The sequence below is a fragment of the Platichthys flesus genome, chromosome 19, assembly GCF_949316205.1.
Source record: "Platichthys flesus chromosome 19, fPlaFle2.1, whole genome shotgun sequence".
Lineage (NCBI taxonomy): Eukaryota > Metazoa > Chordata > Actinopteri > Pleuronectiformes > Pleuronectidae > Platichthys > Platichthys flesus.
In genome coordinates this window covers 1,777,994-1,795,885 of record NC_084963.1, presented here as the reverse complement: position 1 = coordinate 1,795,885, position 17,892 = coordinate 1,777,994, and the positions used below count along the sequence as shown (strand labels likewise).

At 43.5% G+C, this 17,892-nt stretch overlaps 1 protein-coding gene across 2 annotated transcripts in view; it reads left to right on the top strand.

Annotated features, from left to right (window-relative positions):
* rab27b (RAB27B, member RAS oncogene family) overlaps window positions 1-17,892 on the top strand; it is a 33,140-nt gene that overhangs the window by 2,423 nt on the left and 12,825 nt on the right. Inside the window, exon 1 of one of the 2 annotated variants that reach the window (XM_062413380.1) lies at window positions 13,232-13,326. The exons of the other annotated variant lie outside the window; for it this stretch is intronic. The gene's annotated coding sequence lies outside the window, so the exon portion shown is untranslated. Of the gene's footprint in view, window positions 1-13,231; window positions 13,327-17,892 lie in introns of those variants that run through there. 2 annotated transcript variants of the gene reach the window in all.

Sequence of the window (17,892 nt, the reverse complement as noted above, 5' to 3'; positions counted from 1 at the left end):
CAGGCTTTATTACCAACTGAGTCAGAGTGATGAAGTAAAACCATTTGTTGGCTGGTGGAGCTTTGGAGTCTTCCCATTGGCTGTTGCTTTCTCCAAGAGCTGATGTCATTGGATGGGGTTGTTTACTGGCAGTGTTTACAACTTCAGCGCCTCTGTCACATTGTGAAACTTAGTTTTACGTCATCTGGATTCTACGTGATAAACTCTGGTTGAGTCTGTTGTCCATCTCCCCCCCGCCCATCTTCCCCTGAGGCCGCTCTCTCCAGTTTATCCGGCTGTGAATTATACAGACTGACTGGCTGATCCGAGCGAGACACTGGAGATCAAATCGTTAACCTGAATGTGTCACAGCTTCTCCATCCACCAACCCAGAGACGAATAGAAATGCTCCAGAGACCTGAAAACACCAGAGAGGGTCAGAGTGGGTACAAATATGGCTGACGATTTAAAAACACTCAAGATACTTCATGCTTTCTCAGTGTTTCCCTCCTGTAGTTTGTCTTAAAGATGAATGTAAACGTTCAGCAAAGTTAAAAAGCCCAAAAGTCTAACAAGGCCAGGTGAAGCGAGAGCGGTGGTCAACAGTTCCTACATGAACAGGAAGCGGTTGACCAATCAGAGCCGACTGGGCTTCCTCACGATATCAGAGTGTTTGGGTCAGAGGCTGAAAAGAGGAGCTGCAGCACTGGACAGTTTGAGGAAAGTGATGACAGTCGACTCAGAACCATCAAAAGTGAACTTGTGGTGGCTGAGAACCGTTGATGAGATAAATCTCCAGCTGATCACCGAGTTCATTCTGATCAGCGGTTATTCGTTCCAGCTCGGATTTGCAATTTAGCTCGTTGGCTCCGCGGAGAAAAAACTTTGAGTTCTTTTGGCTCGAAACGGCCGCTGAGCTTTATCTCCACCGGATTAAATCTGCCAAGAATCATTTCTATCACTAAAAGTTCATTCTGCTCACAGACAGGACTCTCAGGAAAGCACACACACACACACACAAACACACACACACACACACTCACACACACCCTGCAGCCAGCCCACGGTATCAGGTGCAGATCTTATCTATGCATTAATCATCTCAGAAGGGCTGATTCCTGGTGTTTCTAGTCGATACCTTGCAGGAGGGCGGCAGGAGGAGGGCAGAGAGACAGTGACGGAGACAGAGGAAGACGGAGAGCGAGACGAAAAGGGCACACTGGTTAGGAAGAGCCGTCCCAGTGTTAAAAGGTCACAGGGAATCATCACAGCCAAACACCTAACCTGAACTCTGCAGCTCTCTGCGGATAAACCTCAAAAGCACGACTGGACTTTCAGACGTTATCATGGAAACGGTGGATGCAGCTCGGGGAAATTAATAGACAACGACATCAGGGATGAACAAGCTGGAACATGTGGACATATGTTGACTGTGATTACAGATTACAGCTGTTTTAGTTAGAGTTTTATTATTCAGGAGATGACTGAAGGAAGATGGACAGAGAAGGATGGAGGGAGGGAAGATAAACAACAAACTGGGCATGGATGGAAAAGGGAATATTAATTAATATGAACTAATCTGGTGTTTCTCAACCTAGAGGTGGAGAGATGATCTACAAAACAAATCTGCTCCTCAAAATCTCTTTTTCTTACGAACAATTTTTGAATTATGGAACCAATTGTCAACCCTCTGTGGGGGGGGGGGCCTGACTGAGAGCATAAACCTTATGGGAAAGATGGTTACTGACCTAATCTTGATTTTACCCAGACTTTACAGGCTGTTTAGAGCAAACTGACATAAGTCACATTCAAAACTTGCGTCAGACAATAGTTTTATTATCTGTAAAAAGCTCAGGTTGACAAACTGCATCACAAAACACAGACGCCACTTCTTGATTAGATCAAATATGACATTTCTCTACCTGAGGATCCTTGTTACTCATCATCCGACTCTATACGGAGGAGCTGAAAGGGTTAAATCTTGCCGTGGTAGATTCATCTCTTATTCCTGAGGCTTTAATAGATACTTTCCTAGAAGTTTGCGGCTCCTCAGCCCGGGCTGTGAGAAATGGACGTGGATTGAAAGAGTGAGAACAGGAGCTGTGGGTTTGACCCGGATCGATAGTGAAGACTTGCTGTGGACAGTAAATCAGCTCCCCTCAGCTGCTCCCTTTTATCCTCGCTCATATATAAACCAGGATCACTGCTTCCTGTGACAGGGACTCCTCGCCATGCAGTGCAGTTTGAATGACGGAGGCTGATGTTGATTCATATACAGCAGAGGTTCCATGATCTCTGAAGGATCCTCAATCTGGACCAAAGAAGCGATCAGAAAAAGATATGAGACATAGTAAAAGTACACACAAACACACACACACACGCACGCACACACACACAAACACACACACACACGCACGCACACACACACACACACACACACACACACACACACACACACACACACACACACACACCCTGAGGCACCTCTCTGAATATACGACTGCTGGTGGTTACATTAATTATTAATAAATTGTAATTAAGTCCTAATCTGCTGCTTCCTTTTGGGGCAGAGACACAGTCTGATTACCTGACAAAGAAACACCCCCCCCCCCCTCCAATATTTAAGTATTAATAGAATCTGATCATTCACACCTGATGGCAGCGTTTGTAACTTTTTGATAGAATGTGTAACTCGAGTGGACTTGTGGAGGGGAAAGAAGAATCACAAAATGTCACGGCTGCGATTCGATAAAGGATTCCTCTCTCCTTGCTCGACCAGCCGTCAAAGTGGGAGAGAGAGCGGTGAGGGAAATATAATATTTATATTTAAATGTGAAGGTTTCCCCCAGAAGCAGAGGATACTGCACACGCTGTACTAATGTTGTGCCTCCAGGTCTCCTCCACATCTCGGCGTCAAAGCCTGTGTGATGCAAAGCTGTGATGAAAAATAAATAAATAAAAGAATCACTACCTGTCGAAGCCGGCTAAGAGAGAGACGGAAAGAAGAGAGGCTCGTTTTCACCGGGCTAATAAAAGAGAAGGAATCCCTGCTGAGAGAGATGGAGGTGAAACGTAGAAACACAGACAGGAGCATCATTTCATCCTGAGACTCTCCAGCAGCAAATAAACGACAGAGAAGCAGAGAGAGAGAGAGAGAGAGCAGAAGGTGTTAAGTCTTGTGGTGGATCCTTGGCAGTGACATATAGATCTCATTAGTTTTCAGCGTATTCATTTATGGCCAGTTGATCAACTATCTGTTTCCTTTAGATGCTTTTATCTCCTCGATCTAACGTTTAATAATGTTCTGAGCCGAGAGGATTATTAATCAATATCTGCAATATACAGCCTGTTACATACTGTTAGTGTGTGTGTGTGTGTGGCCGTCGTGTTGGTCCATTGTGTGTTGATATGAGAGGAGTTTGTGCGACACACACAAAGAATCATTAATGCAGTAGCAGGGATGTTGTTGTGTTTCAGAAAACAACACTTGTGTGTTTGTTCGGTACGAGTTGACGTCCGAGCTCCTGCGGTGATGAACCATGTGACTTCCCTCCGCGTCACATGACCGGTGTCATTTGACGCCGGCTGCACACATGGGATGTTCTGCAAGTTAAAGAATGTATTGAGACCCACTGCAGCCCACAGAGAAGACTGAAGCTGGATTATTAACACAGATACAGACGCTGAGACATTCGTTTATCAGCCATTATCCAGCTTGTGATATCGATACTCTGCTGTTCATCACTACTGATTATCTGAGACGACAGCAGCTCCACTCACTGGGAGTAAATCTAGGTCGTGTTGCTGGCACCGAGTCGACTTGATGGACTGGAATGAATTACCTCAGAGAGCGGCGTGAAAGTGAGGAGTTCTCACTCTGCAGCGGTCTCTGGGGACGGACATGTCCCCTGAAGTAGACGCAGCACTCACTCTACAGAATAAAAAAAGAAAAAGCTTGATGACTCAATTTGCGGACTTTCAGGGAGCAGCCGTGAAACCTGTGTGGTGAAACAGGAAGTGACCTCACCGCGAGCTCCTGCTGACGTGTCTCCCTGAAAATGTCGGAGTCTTTCTTCGTGGCGTGTGCACGTTCTCCTCGTGTCTGCTGGGGAGTTCTCCGGCTTCCTCCCACAGTCCAAACACGAGCAGGTTAATAGGAGACTGTGAAATGTCCGTAGGTGTGAGAGTGACTGGTTGTTTGTGATGTTTTCCTTTTGATTCGCTGGCGGTGAACCTCGCCTCAGCTGAGAGAGAAGAAACGAGGTCACGGGCACAAACACTCTGCCGGAGGACGCAGGCCCTGAAACCGTGAAACCAACAGTTACAACCTTTTATTATTTAGTTGTAGATCGGTGGTTTCTGAGTTTTTCTTTCATTTCTTGGTATTAAGTCTGCACAGTCTTTTTTATTATGACTTGTTTTGATCCCTCGTCTCTCAGTCTCCCCGCGGCTCATTGTGGCGACGGCTTCAAGGGAGAAGCGAGCTGGTTTGGAAATGAACAGAACGAGAGAAGCAGCAGGAGAGAGGAGAGGAAACAGAAATGTGGGGCAGAGGAAGAGAGGGATGAGGTGAAAGGAAGGATGAGAGGAAAAAAAGCAAGTGGAGTGGTCTGAGGTCGAAACACTTTACAAACCGAACATCAGAGTGTGAGAGAACAAACGTGACTGATGCAGGCGTCCAGTCTTAAAGTTAGTCTCATGTTTTTAGAGTGTCTAGTTAGTAGAGAAAGTATCAGTGGAACCTGAAGTGCTCGTGAAGCTGTATTTTAAACATCTTGCTCCTGTGATGTGATTCATTTCCCATGAAGCACTGGCGCGTTAGAAGAAGCGTTTTGATTGGATGAGAGGTCTTTAATTAGTCAGAAAACTTAAGATTTCACCTCCCTGGTAACAAACAGATTCATAAACTGTCAAAAAGACACGAGACGTGAAACCTGAGAGACGACGGCTCGACTTCCTCCGCTGACGAGGAGAGAGAGAGAGGGAGGGAGGGAGAGAGAGAGGGAGAGGGAGGGAGAGAGAGGGAGAGGGAGAGGGAGGGAGAGAGAGAGAGGGAGAGGGAGGGAGAGAGAGGGAGAGGGAGAGGGAGAGGGAGGGAGAGAGAGGGAGAGGGAGAGGGAGGGAGAGCAGTGGGTGGGATGGACGACAGCAGCATCGTGACCAGTAACTCTTTGCACTTGGAAAACCACCCCACACTTCTCCTCTTCCTCCTCATCTTCCTCCTCCTCCTCCTCCTCTTCCTCATCTTCTCTCCTTTCTTTACCTTCTCTCCCTCTGCTCTTTCTGCCTCCGTCACCAGGCAACTGGCCAGTCCACCCCTCCCTCTGCTTTCTCTCTCTTCCCCTCTCATCTTTGTCACTCCCTCTTTTTCTCGTGCATAAAAACCTCTCTCATCCTCGGCCACACATTGTACGAAGGGTTTATATGAAATCTTATGATGCGATGGATTATGAACATGTTATTGGTTGAACCCTGTTTCAGACACAAACACGTACATCATCACTCATCTCTAAAAAACTGTATTAAGTTATTTGACTGACCAAACACGTTTTAAACACAGTTCAACCCAGATTCAGATCCTGTGAACAAATACTGTCCACATCTTCATCTTAGACTGTAAATAAAGATGGACGACACAGCTCCACTTCCGAATGTTTTACATAAATGAATCTAAAACATATATCATGTCGACATCTTGCTCTTTGACGTCAAGTATAATAATCACTAAACACCTACATGAATAGGTTGCTCTCTACAGACGGAGGATAGAGCATCAGCAGTTCATGAAACCATCTTTCACCAATAACTTCATCTAAAGGCAAAATTTGTGTTGTAGCGATGGTGGTGTGGAGGTTCAGAGATTCAGTGTCCTATCAAAGTTTATGAAAATGATAAGAGCCCTAACCCTAAAATGTCAGAAACCTTTGAGTAAAATCATTTTTTGGGGTTTGGTCGATGTCCTGTACTGTAGCCAGCCAGCAGGGGGCGATCGAGAGTCTACTGCTGATACACGTGATGGGTCGGACAGAGGAAGAGGAAAAAACATCAAGTTATATTAACAGGATTTTATTCCTGCTCATCTTTTCTCTTTCACTGAGGAAACCAGATTGTTTTACTTCTACGCCTTTTTTAAACGTAGAGTTTCTTCTCCTCCTCCTCTCTCCTCCCTCCTCTTCATCTCTTCCTCCGTCCACGCTTTCAGTCTCTTCTTGTTTTTCCTCTTAACGTCTCTTCCTCATTAGCGTCAGACGAGTTACGGTTCCCTTGGAGCTGCTTCGGCCTCGTTCTCCTCTCTGGATGGTTTTCGGAGGAGGATTTCATTATTTATGTCTGAGGTCGTATTGAGCTGAATCCACCGGGAGTCACTGCAGTTTCCAACCGTACATCCACACAGCTGCCGTTATTTATTTATTATTCATTCTATAGACCAGGACGGACGATACTTTAAAGAATTTTACACATCATGCTGAGAGATTTCATTTACTGTTTGAAGCATCTGCAGAAAGTTCCTTCTAACGGGTATGACCACCTCTTAAAAATGGAGAGAAGTCTTTAACAAAAAAGTGGAAATCTTAAAACAGTAATTATAATTTCCTTATTTACTTTGTACTAACTTGAACATTGTTACTGGGAATATTCCACCACAAACCCACTGAGGCGTACGGCTGCTGGGAGGTAACTCTAAAAGTTGTACATTCATTTCTCAAATTTTGTCTCAACACAAACTTGATAAAAGATGAAGCAAACCAGATCTGTCATTCACTTTCAAGGCCAGCTCCGAGTGTTGGACCGTTGTCAGTCGAGCTCTCAGGGATGGAACCAGTCTGTCGTTCAGATCACTCAGAGAAGGAGCCAGGACCTGCAGCGTGTCGCTCGGTGTAAATGTGGCGATAATAAGTCTGATGGGATAATAACTAACGAGCTTCCTGTTGCGTTCTGGTCTCCTTCCTGCTCCTGTGGGCGGTGGAAGTGTCCTGACTCTCCTCCAACATGAAGCTGTCCCCTGTGGGATTTCTGCGGCTGCCAGAGAAACATGGATCTGGAAAATATCTTCTACTGGACGTGCTGAACATGAATCCTGGTGCTGCTGAAGGGAGCTCTGCAAACCACCTGTGAGAGCTGCTCCAGCTCCTAGAGGGGATTCAGAGGTTTCAGTTGTCACTTGCTGTTTCAAGTCTTGTTCTTCATCCTGAGATATTTGTGTTCTTTCAGTTTCACGTCCGTCAGATGTTATTTCCCTTGACATTTTACTTGGGGGGGGGGGTGGCAGGAACAATTCTGGTGAATCCACTGGTGAAGGTTTGAATATTGCTCGTTTTTACTTTCTCTCTTTTTCTTCTTACTCTTGCTCCCTTCTTTCCTCTTCCTCCTTCTGCAGACTACTTTTACATTCCTCTTCTTCATAAGTTTCTCCTCCCCCATCTCCTCGTCCAACTTCTCTTTTCTTCCTCTGTTTGGCCGTGTTGTTTTCTCCTCCTCCTCCTCGTCTTCCTCATGACTCAGCTGACGTGACTTTCTTATAAGTCAGACAGAGGTGTCTCTTTCTCCTGCCCATACATAAATACAATCAGCAGGCAGTTCGTTAAATATGACTATAATATAATATATAATCTACCTGGGAATACACACACACACGGCAGCACGTGATTCAAGACAACTCACAATCGCCATTTCCTCAAATCAAGGTGCAACACTCAATCAAAACAACTCAACCTCCTCTCTGCACCAACGCTGAGGCTCTGTAACAATGTCTGTCTTCCTCCTGACCGTCAAGAGTCACTAACGCAGACACTGAAAGAGCTAAATGTGCACAGAGCAGTGGTCTGTCCTCCATTAATTAGTGACATTTCGTGAGGCCGAAAGACAACATGTGACCTTTTACCGGGGAAAGAGGTACAGGTGGAAAAAGAAAGAAGGTACGAGGGAGGAGAGAGGAAGAACAGACTAACGACACCAGTGCTGTTAAAAAATGTATGAGTCTCCAGCAGAGTGTGTGTGTGTGTGTGTGTGTGTATGTGTGTACGGTGTGTTATCGTTTAACAGTCACAATGAAGAAGAGATAAACTGGGAACAGTTGAAGATGAGGTGTGTCAGTGATTATCTCGGCAAGAGAGCAGGCGATTTATACAGGGAAGGGGGGGGGGGGGGGGGGGCATGCACTTCATTATCATTAAACAAACTCACCTGAAAACCCATTCTCCTCAACAACCTGCCCGTTCTGCCTTCCCCTTTGAGCAAGAGCGTTCAGTGTGAGAGAATGTGTGTCTGCAGGTGAGCATCATATACTCAGTGAGACAAAGTAAGTTGCAGGATTCACAGGTTGTTTTTAAAAACTTTAAACTCAAATGGCATCGAGAAGATCGACCGACGGGAGGAGCCCTATCCGTTGGTCTGTGCCATCCATAAAGATTTTACCATCCTAGGCAGGCGAGCAGGATTTCTTTTTGCTTTGGAATCGTCTCCACTAAACTGATCTGCCATTGACGGGAGCTGCTGTGTTAATCTGAGAGAGAGAGAAGTAGTGGATGTGGTCATGACATCAGCGACTTCCATTTCTGCTGACTCGTAGACATTAGGACGTGATGATCCAGCACTGCAGCTACACTGGTCTCCATTGTGCGACGTGGAAAACAACAATGTGAGCGTTCCCCGAGTCTCAGAGTGTCTCAACAGTTAAAACCTCTTTCTACTCCGTGTGTGAGAGGCTGTTGTTCCCAGACTCAGGATGTCTCATTTCAGAGCCGAGGTTTCTTCTAACAATTTCATACTAGATGACGGAGATCCTGATGTCGGATCCAGATTTTTAGAATCTCAATCTCTTGAAACCCTGAATGTTTTTATGTCCCTGTGGAAGTTTGGTTGAAGATGTTAAGTCCTTAAGTAGCCTTCAAATCTCAATACTTCAAAAACTCTATCTGTAAAGTTAACATTTTTAAATACAGCAGAATAAAGTGGACTAATCCATAATTATTTATCCTTGTTGTGGGATTTGAACTTGTGACTTTTCCCCTACACGCTGTGAAGCTCCTACCTCTCGACCATTGCCTGGGTTGTTGTGAGTGTCTGTCTCGGGGTAAACAGATTTATCAACGGAGAATGAAATTCAGTTTTACCAGGGCAGTAATAGAAACTGCATGACTGAGAGATTGTTTTCCACGTTCACCTCAGCTCGGACCCGACAGGCTTCACTGCAGCAAGTTTCCCAAAATTAGCTTTTAAAATTCAGTTTAACCTCAGAAATAAATATGAATCATTGGCATCTGTGGATATGGATTTACGTTAATTGTGAGGTTTACGTTTTCAACATTAATTTATTTCTGATTTGGTGCAGATATGGTGAATTTAAATATGGCTTTGTAGGGAACGTGCATTAGTGCCTGTAACAGGGATATTTAGGTTTAATATTTTTTCACTTGGAGGAAGTGGAGATGTGTCTTCCATCTTCATATAGAGTCAATGGACATGGCGATGACCTCCTCCACTGAGTATGTTCACGCTTCATCCTTCAGCGATGCCGGCCCTCACTTGTCAAATTCAATATTTATGATCTGCTTCATCTCCACCACAGAAACATGTGAAGTCAATCTGATCGGGCAGGTTCGGCTCAGAGGGAATGTTTCTGCTTCGGGTTGTAATGTTTTACGTTTTCCGCCAGTGATTTGTGTTTGACTTGTGTCGCCCTGTTAGGTTTTTACTGTCGGCAGTTATGGAATATGGCTGTGTCTCACACACAAACACACACACACACACACACACACACACACACACAAACACACAGTGGTTGCATCAGTGGACCCTTTTGAACTGATCCTAGCTGTGCGTGTCATTATTGTGTCCTCGTTGTGAGGTCATTTACACCCGTGTGTCAGTTGTGTGTCTTTGCTCTGCACCGATAAGAGCCCTCCAATATATTAACACGATTAATTGTGGAGCGCCTCCCTCTGGTTCACTGGACATCCTCCCACCATGTTTATGCCTCGTGTCAAAGTCTTAGTAGATTGGTTTGAACCCAGTTGCCCTTTTCACATCCAGCAACTGGGGGTTGAACGTTTCCCAGCGTCTGTGCCACTGAATCCCAGACACATCACGTTTCACAAGGAAAAGAGGAAAGAGAGAAACGTGTGTATTCAAACGCGTGATGCGAGTGGTTGTGTTATCTCAGACAATCTTTGGTCCAGTTCCCTGTCACGTCTCCGCCTGCCCTCAGTGCATTTTCCTGTTAAACAAATCACGTGGAACAGAATGAAACACACGACTATTCACGATGCTGTGATGTCACCGTCCTGCTGAAGGCGCCCCAGAACAATACGATTACCCCGGAGTGGACCTGTGAACCCTCTGCTCTCAGTTACAGCATCATGTCGCTTTATTTTTCATCTGCTCTTTAGGTGTAATTTCATGATATCAGGCGAGCGTACTGGGATTGTCCCAGTGCGGCTCCGTGCTGAGGCCACATGATGGAATAAGATACTTGGAGACCATGTGATGCATCTAGAAAACTGGACGTAGTCTCCAGCTTCAGTCTTTGGATGTTTTTATAATTAAAATGTGAATCGTTTTCTTCTTTTAAAATTAGAACATTGTGAAAAATGCACATTAGACATTAATTAATTTGTTTTCTTTTTATACTTATTTTTTGGGACATTTGTTACAGTTGTTTTTACTGTCTTACACATAATGCATATTCCTATATTTATATTTTAGGTTTGTATTATGTTTTCTATTATCAAATCCTTATGATGAAGAAACTTTACCTGAGTCTTTATATTTAATTCCAAACTTTATTATAATACCTTTATTATATATATATATATATAAAAAAGAAAACAAAAAGAAGACCAACTTGAATTAAGAAAACAAACCTAATATCTTTAATGGTAAATATAAATATATTCAATTCTTTTTTGCTTTAATATGAATGATTAAAATGAAAAACAAAAATAATATTTGACATTGAGCATAATAACCTAATAGCATACTAAATGTTTTGTGGATAACTTTCACCCAAGATGAACCGAGTGGCCACATTTATAAAAAGTTTTGTTCGAGTTAATTCACCTGCGTCACTCAGAGAAGCTTCGCCAAGGACAAACAAACACAGATGAAAACACAACCTTCTCTAAGGTAATGAGGTTAACGCACAACATCAGCCGTCTGGTGGTTTGTGACCTGGGACGGAGTCAAATTCCTGAGCCTGGAATAGATGAAGTCAATGAAAACACTCGTAACTCCTCTCACATGCTCAGCCACCAGGGGGCAGTACAGGCGTTCTGGCTTCACTTCTTGGGAGCCGTCGTGTCGTCCATCTTTATTTACGGCCTTGAGGTGTTTATATGTGTGGAAAGTAATATGCTGTTTATGTAAATTAGCAGAAACACTCAGATCTGGACTTTTATGTATATTAAGAATAGAAGACAGAGATTTCTTAAGATGATCAGTTTCTAATGTGACAGCACATCGTCTCCTGCTGTCAGTGTTTCCTCCTGGAGACGCAGATGGATCTTGTTTTGTCGTGGTAGCTGTCGATTTTGAGGCTCGGTGACCTTTACGGTGGCCTAAAGGTCACCGACATGAGCTGCGTGACGCTCCTCCGGCCGGACACATGGAGACTTCCTGACCAGCTGAGAGAGGACAGGAGACATTTTCTATTTCAGCCACTTAACCTCTCTCGTATACGTTTTGGATTCAGACCACAGCTCCGAGTGGCTTCTCAGAAGGATCTCATCAGAAGGGATTAAAGACTTCATGTAGTTACATTAGAAAACACAATCTAAACCATTTATTTCATATTTTTAAACTAAGAGCGACTCCGTGTCTCACTTTATTCTCCGTGTTCTAGACCAATTGAACTGAACTACAGGTGTGAAACTGAGCAATTTCTGAAACATCACTTTGAAGACATTAAGCTGCCGTTTCAATAAACTGTGTTATTGTGTGAAGAGGGGAGCAGATGGTTTTATCCTTCGTCTCCACGTGTCGCCGTCACTTTGGATGATTTGAAGGTTGTAATGAAGCAGCGATGGCCGGCGGCGAGCTGAGCACACACACGCTATGGAAGCTTATTCTTGGCGTTCCAGTAGAAGGAATCCACTTCATCACACTTCATATTTACACAACTGCTTCCTACGTTTGCTCTGAGCTGAACACAACCCAGAAAAACACAGGAAGCTAAACTAGAGGAAGACAGACAGTGTGTGATTTCAAAGTAAAGCAGGAAATAATAAACTTAAAATCCAAGCTGAGAATTTTCAAAAATGATTGCAATGTTGTTTAAATATCCTACATTTTAGAATAAGTGTTTAATTAGTACCTCCTGTTTTACTGCTGCCAGCTACACACACACACACACACGCACACACACATGAGCACGCAAACAGTTTCCTGCACCAGCATGACCAGAGGCTGATCTGCTCTGTACTTATTAACTGATCTGTGTGTGTCTGTGTGTGTGTCTGTGTCTTGAGTAGTCAGTCTCCACCCTCTCATTACACACTAAAGCGGAGAGTAACAGAAGAGGACACAGCTGCATGTGAACGTCAGGAGGTAACTAACTTGTTATCCTGGTAACCAGTCAGCTTAGTCAACCCGGTAAAAAGACAACCAGCTGCTAAACTTTGTAACCAGGTCGTCAGTTTGTAAGACAAAGAGTTAACTAATCTGTCTGTAGTTTGCAGAAGTTTGTGATTTAACCTTTTAGTTTGTTTATTCATTCATTGTGGAATTAATTGTTGTGGTCAGTGAGTTAGTTAAACAATCCTCTAGTTGGTTGGTTGGTTATAGAGCCAGTTAGTCAGATGGGTTGATAGTTAGTCAGTTCATTATTAAGTCAGGAATTCAGATGTGAAAGTTGGTAGTCAGTCGGTTGGTTGGTTAGTTAGTGAGTTAATCATTCAGTTTCTAATTCAGACCTAAAGTTAACTGATGAATAGCGTATGTGGGTTGTCAGCGAGTTAGTTGGTCAGTTGTTTTAGCTGGAGGTTAGTTAGTTAGTTATATATCTGGTTAGTTGTTGTTTGAGTAAGTCAGTGAGGCAGGTTTATTCAGTAATATCCTTGTTTGTCAGTTGCTCATTCAGACTGGAGGGAGGTTAACAAGTTAATCACCGAGACAACAAACATGAAGTCAGAGTCATCGGCCCCTGCAGCCAGTCAGCTGGTCGGGGGGGTGGGGGGGACTTCCTCCATGCTGCGCTGCCTCCAGCTGAACTAGTCCTCCACCCGTCCAGTGGCCCAGCCTCAGTCCGTCACTCATTCAGACGCTGGCTGGGTGTGGATGCAGGGCTGCTGGTCAGCTGTCGTTCTCCCTCAGGATCTCACTCTGTTGATTCAACAGCGGAGCCACTGAGAGGTAAGCAGCTCCGGAGGATCAGCAGGATGTTGGTTTGGTCCCTTTTGTCCGGCTGCAGCTCAGGTTTGTGTGCGACAGGCTGCAGAGACAGAGACAGGGGCTCCGCAGAGGACAGGAGTTTATGGTCGGGTATCGCTGCACATCTGAGGAATGAGATCACACCCTTTTTTCTACAAGTTGATAACCGCTGGTGAGAGAGATTCATCCAGGAGACTCGAGCTCTGAGGACAGAAGCTGCTCATGTCTCTGAGGCTCAGTCTCATGACGGTGGTGATGATTTGAGCGAGAGTCCGAGGCTGCTTTGTGTTTCATGAAGAGCTGATAAGAAAACATTCAAAAACTTTGTTGAGCTTCATCTGCAACAAGGAGCGGCTTTGCCAGAGTTCCTGAAGGAGTCAGACTCACATTATTAAGAGGATTCATTCGGCATTTCTGCATTCAATGGAAAAACAAGTTGAATAAATAGATTCATATTCTGAAATGATAAATGTGGCTTAATCCTTGGGGGGCGGGGGGGAATGACGACACCTCAAATATATTGTGTTTAATTGTGTTTAACAGCTCAGACAAAATGATCAGTGAAAGATATGAAGTAGAAACTCTTTGTAACTCCCTCTGAGACGAGCAGGCGGTGAATGTGATCGATCTTTCCTCGGAGATGTAGAGGGAGGATGATGTAAAGTTCCTGCTCCGATGGCAAATGTTTGAAACTTGTGTGTTTTCTTTAAAAACAGATTTAAAGACGGTAAAAAAAGCTGTTTGCAAAAGATTTTGGCTGCACTCCCAGTGGAGGTAGCAGGTCACACGCTTGTTTATCTATGTGGTTAATTTCTTTTCCTTTTGTCTTTAGTAAAATGATTTACTAAGGGAGGTGGAACAGTGCATAATGGAGGGGGTATTGAACCCCAAAGCCCCCTCCTGGTGACGGCCCTGTAGTGAACGGTGAATGTGGAACCAATCACTGATCCCCATTGTTTGATCAGGTTAACAACTTGTGTTTTTTCTTATTCTTTCTGTCAAAGATCTAATAAGACGTAAGTAAATTTATTGTCAAACTTTCAAAGTGTAGACTCGTCAACTCACTGTAGTTTGTCTATTAAACTTAACACACTGTAGATTTACAGTGGAATTAATCTTGTTCTCATCTCACTCTTGTTTTGTTTGACTAGTGAACTGAACTTTATCGTGAGAGGAGCTTCTTGAACTTAGCCGAAAACACACGAGCTTTGTTTGAACAACATTATCCTGAAACTAGTTTGACTGCAGAGGTGCTGGTGGGGGGAGATTTAAATTACATCATTTAAATCTTGTTAGATGTCAAGAAACATAAATTAACTGCAGAGTCACTGGATGAGAGAGAAAGTGCTGATGTAAAATTCATAAATATCTCGTCCTACTTCTCACGGATCAGAGTTGTTTCCTCTTCCATGAGTCATAACCCAACTGAGTCATTGGTAAATATTTGAGTTGAGCATGTTATAATAATGGTTAAAAACACAGGCCCCATTTTGAAAATAAAATCACATGAGTAAGTGTGTGTGTGTTTAGTTTAAATCTCCCCGTGGGAATGACAACGTGGCGTCTTGCTCTCGGCTCTAAAGGGAAATGTCGAACCTGAACCGAGGTGTTGTTAGAATTTGCAGTTGGAACAATTTTTGTTTTAAGGATAACAGTTTTAAGAATTTTCTACAACATCGTGACTAAATAATAGGTTTGCAGCAGATTGTGAGTCTAATTCGATTGGTTGCAAAGGTCAATGGATTTCCACCATAAACTTTTTTATATCTATATATCCTATCACTATCCAGAAGTAAAAAATTCTGAATTTTTCACATCACTAAATGTTTAAAAAACATTTCATCAGGACAGGAGCATAATATTGAGTAGAATTGCTATTTTTCAGGCTTTGGGGAGTTTAAATTGAAACCCTTTGCTGCAGTGAAGCTGATTTCTTATGTGGTGAAATTGGATCAGTTCCTCTGCCGGAGGCTCAGAGTCCACGTGGGACTGAGCCGGAATCTCTACGCATTTAATCAACACATTTTTAATAAAGCAGCAGGATAAAAAGTGGAGTTCAACGTCTTTGGAAGGATTTTTCTCTGGTTTTAACAATTCTGGGTTTGTGTTTGGATAAAAAAAAAATGTTCTTTGTTTTATCTTCTAAATTCCAAATAAATTCCAGGATTTAGATCTTGTATTTGCAGAAAAGGACGAGACACATTCCTCCACCAAGACCAGTCTCTCTGTTCTCAAGAATTACAAGTTGCCGATTGTCCCTTGTCTTCTGCACTAGTTTGATGATAAGCTGCCAACCACCAGCGGATGTTAGGGACATATCATTAGTTCTGTATCAGACCTGGGTGTGTCCCGATGATCGAGGGGCTCAGTTGGGCTCTAACTTCCTGATCCAGAGCCATTAGCTGCAGCGTTCTGTGTTCCGTCGTGTTTCTTTTATGGTCCGGTGCCGTGCTTCTCCTTGGATTCCTAGATCTCTGGGCAACCTGATGCTGGATGTAAAGCTCCTGCAGTCACAATGTTCTGTCTCAGAATCGGTCTCCAAGTAACAACTCGGTAATAACTCAGTGTGGACATCACTGGACTTCTAGACCTCAGATAGGATCAGAGAGGGAAACCCCTTAGTTGGATTAAGAGGCAGGAAACCAGATGGTGATGAATTAGAGTTAAATTGTGGTGATAATTAGATTTTCTACACATCTCTGAAAGTTAAATCTGGTATAAGGACTTCTGTGTTCATACCATAAAAATCTCTTTTCCTCTGCTACTTTGTAAAATGTAAAAAGTAGAAAAGCACAAACTGAAGTGAGCCGTGAATTCTCTTCCAGTGGATTTGTTTCTGCTTTAGGACCCAGCAGACGTCAGGGAGTAGGGCGGGCTGGGCTCCGGCTCATAATGATGTTGTGTGTTTCTCTCGTGTCCTGAGGCAAACATCGGGACCGCAAATGAAGTCAGCTGACTGGTCACATGACCTCCGACTCGAAGTGTGATGATGAGGAGGAGAAGAGATGAGGAAGATTGAGAGGAGGTGACTGAACTATGAGAAAAGAATATAGATAGAAATGAGCAGAAAGGAGATCAGAGCAGGAACAAATAAAGACATTTGAACTAATCCTACACTAATAGTGTTAATAGTGACTGAGCTTATTTAGCTGTAACAGTATCCAGGCTCCTGGATTTGTTAATATTGGCTCATTATTATGAAGGAACAGCTTAACAGAAGGGGAGCCATTATTATTATTATTATTAATATTATTATTATAATTTCCCTTCCCTTTTGCCAACGGATCCATTTTGGCATAATACCTAGAATTTAAAAAGCTCTGATTACTTTACAGAATCTGGCTCCAGATTGCGTCAGCATTTCAAGATGGCCGTGCTCATGTCCAGGATATTTTGGCTTCATTTTTTTTTACAGTGGACGGAAGTGAAGATGCAACGTCCATCTTTATTTTCAGTCCATGGCTTTACCTCCTCCTCTCACTCTCTCGTGCTTGCTTAATGAACATGGTGTGAACAGTTACAGCAGTTTGTGCGGATGCTTTGCTGAAGTCCACATTCCTCCCAGCGATCCCAGCAGTTTACTGTGCACGAGTGTGTAAACAGTAACCAGGTTAAAGGTCCTGTCGGAGTCATGAGACCGGCAGGTTGCGGCACAATGTACAGTTGTGTGTCTCTGCATTAGTTTGAATTCCACAGTGTTTCCTTCTGATTTGTATTCGATCAAGTTTCATGTGGCTGAGATAATAGGATTTGGGGTTTCCACTTGGAAATAGGTTTGTTTACGTCTGTCGGGACGAGAGCTTTCCGGTCGGAACTTAAAGATTGTTGGTTAAAGTGTGAACCGTTGGTGTTTGGTTGAATTTCTCCATAACTATTGTTACAGACATTCCTGTTTCCCTGCAGGATGAATTCAACCTTCTCTGGTGATCCCTTTCACCTCCAGCACCAGAAATGCTTTAATTGGCCTTGAAACTAATGATATTCCCATCTGCCCCAGTTATCACTAATTATCAAATCTGACCACAGTCTCCGTTGGAATCAAACTCTGAATTGTTAAAAAGACCGATCATCAGAAGCTACTACCTTTGGACTTGACAGCTCATTGTTCTGTGCTTTAATAATGTATGATCCCTCCTTGTCAAAGATCTGTAATATCAGACTTTTTCATATTAACCCTCTGATCTCCAGATTTGAACCTGCAACCCTGCCAGTGTTTGCACTTTGCTGTAAACCTGCAGCACCTTTGACTTCCCAGTCCCTGCTCTTCCACCTCTCAGTGTTATTATTTTATTTCCACGCTGACCTTTCAGATCCAGCTGTCTGTACAGATGTTAGCCCGCCTCCTGCTGGGTGTTTCATATTCTATCTGATCAGACTCAGTGAGACTCTGTGGTCACAACATTAATCCTTGTAAGAAGATATTTACCCCCAACAAACCTCTACACACTTGTCCAACTATGTTTGGATAAAAGAAATGAGAATAAATAGAAGTAGCAGCCACAGTTTAGTTTTCCACCGGGTCACCAAGCTGCAGCCAAGTGTCCCTGT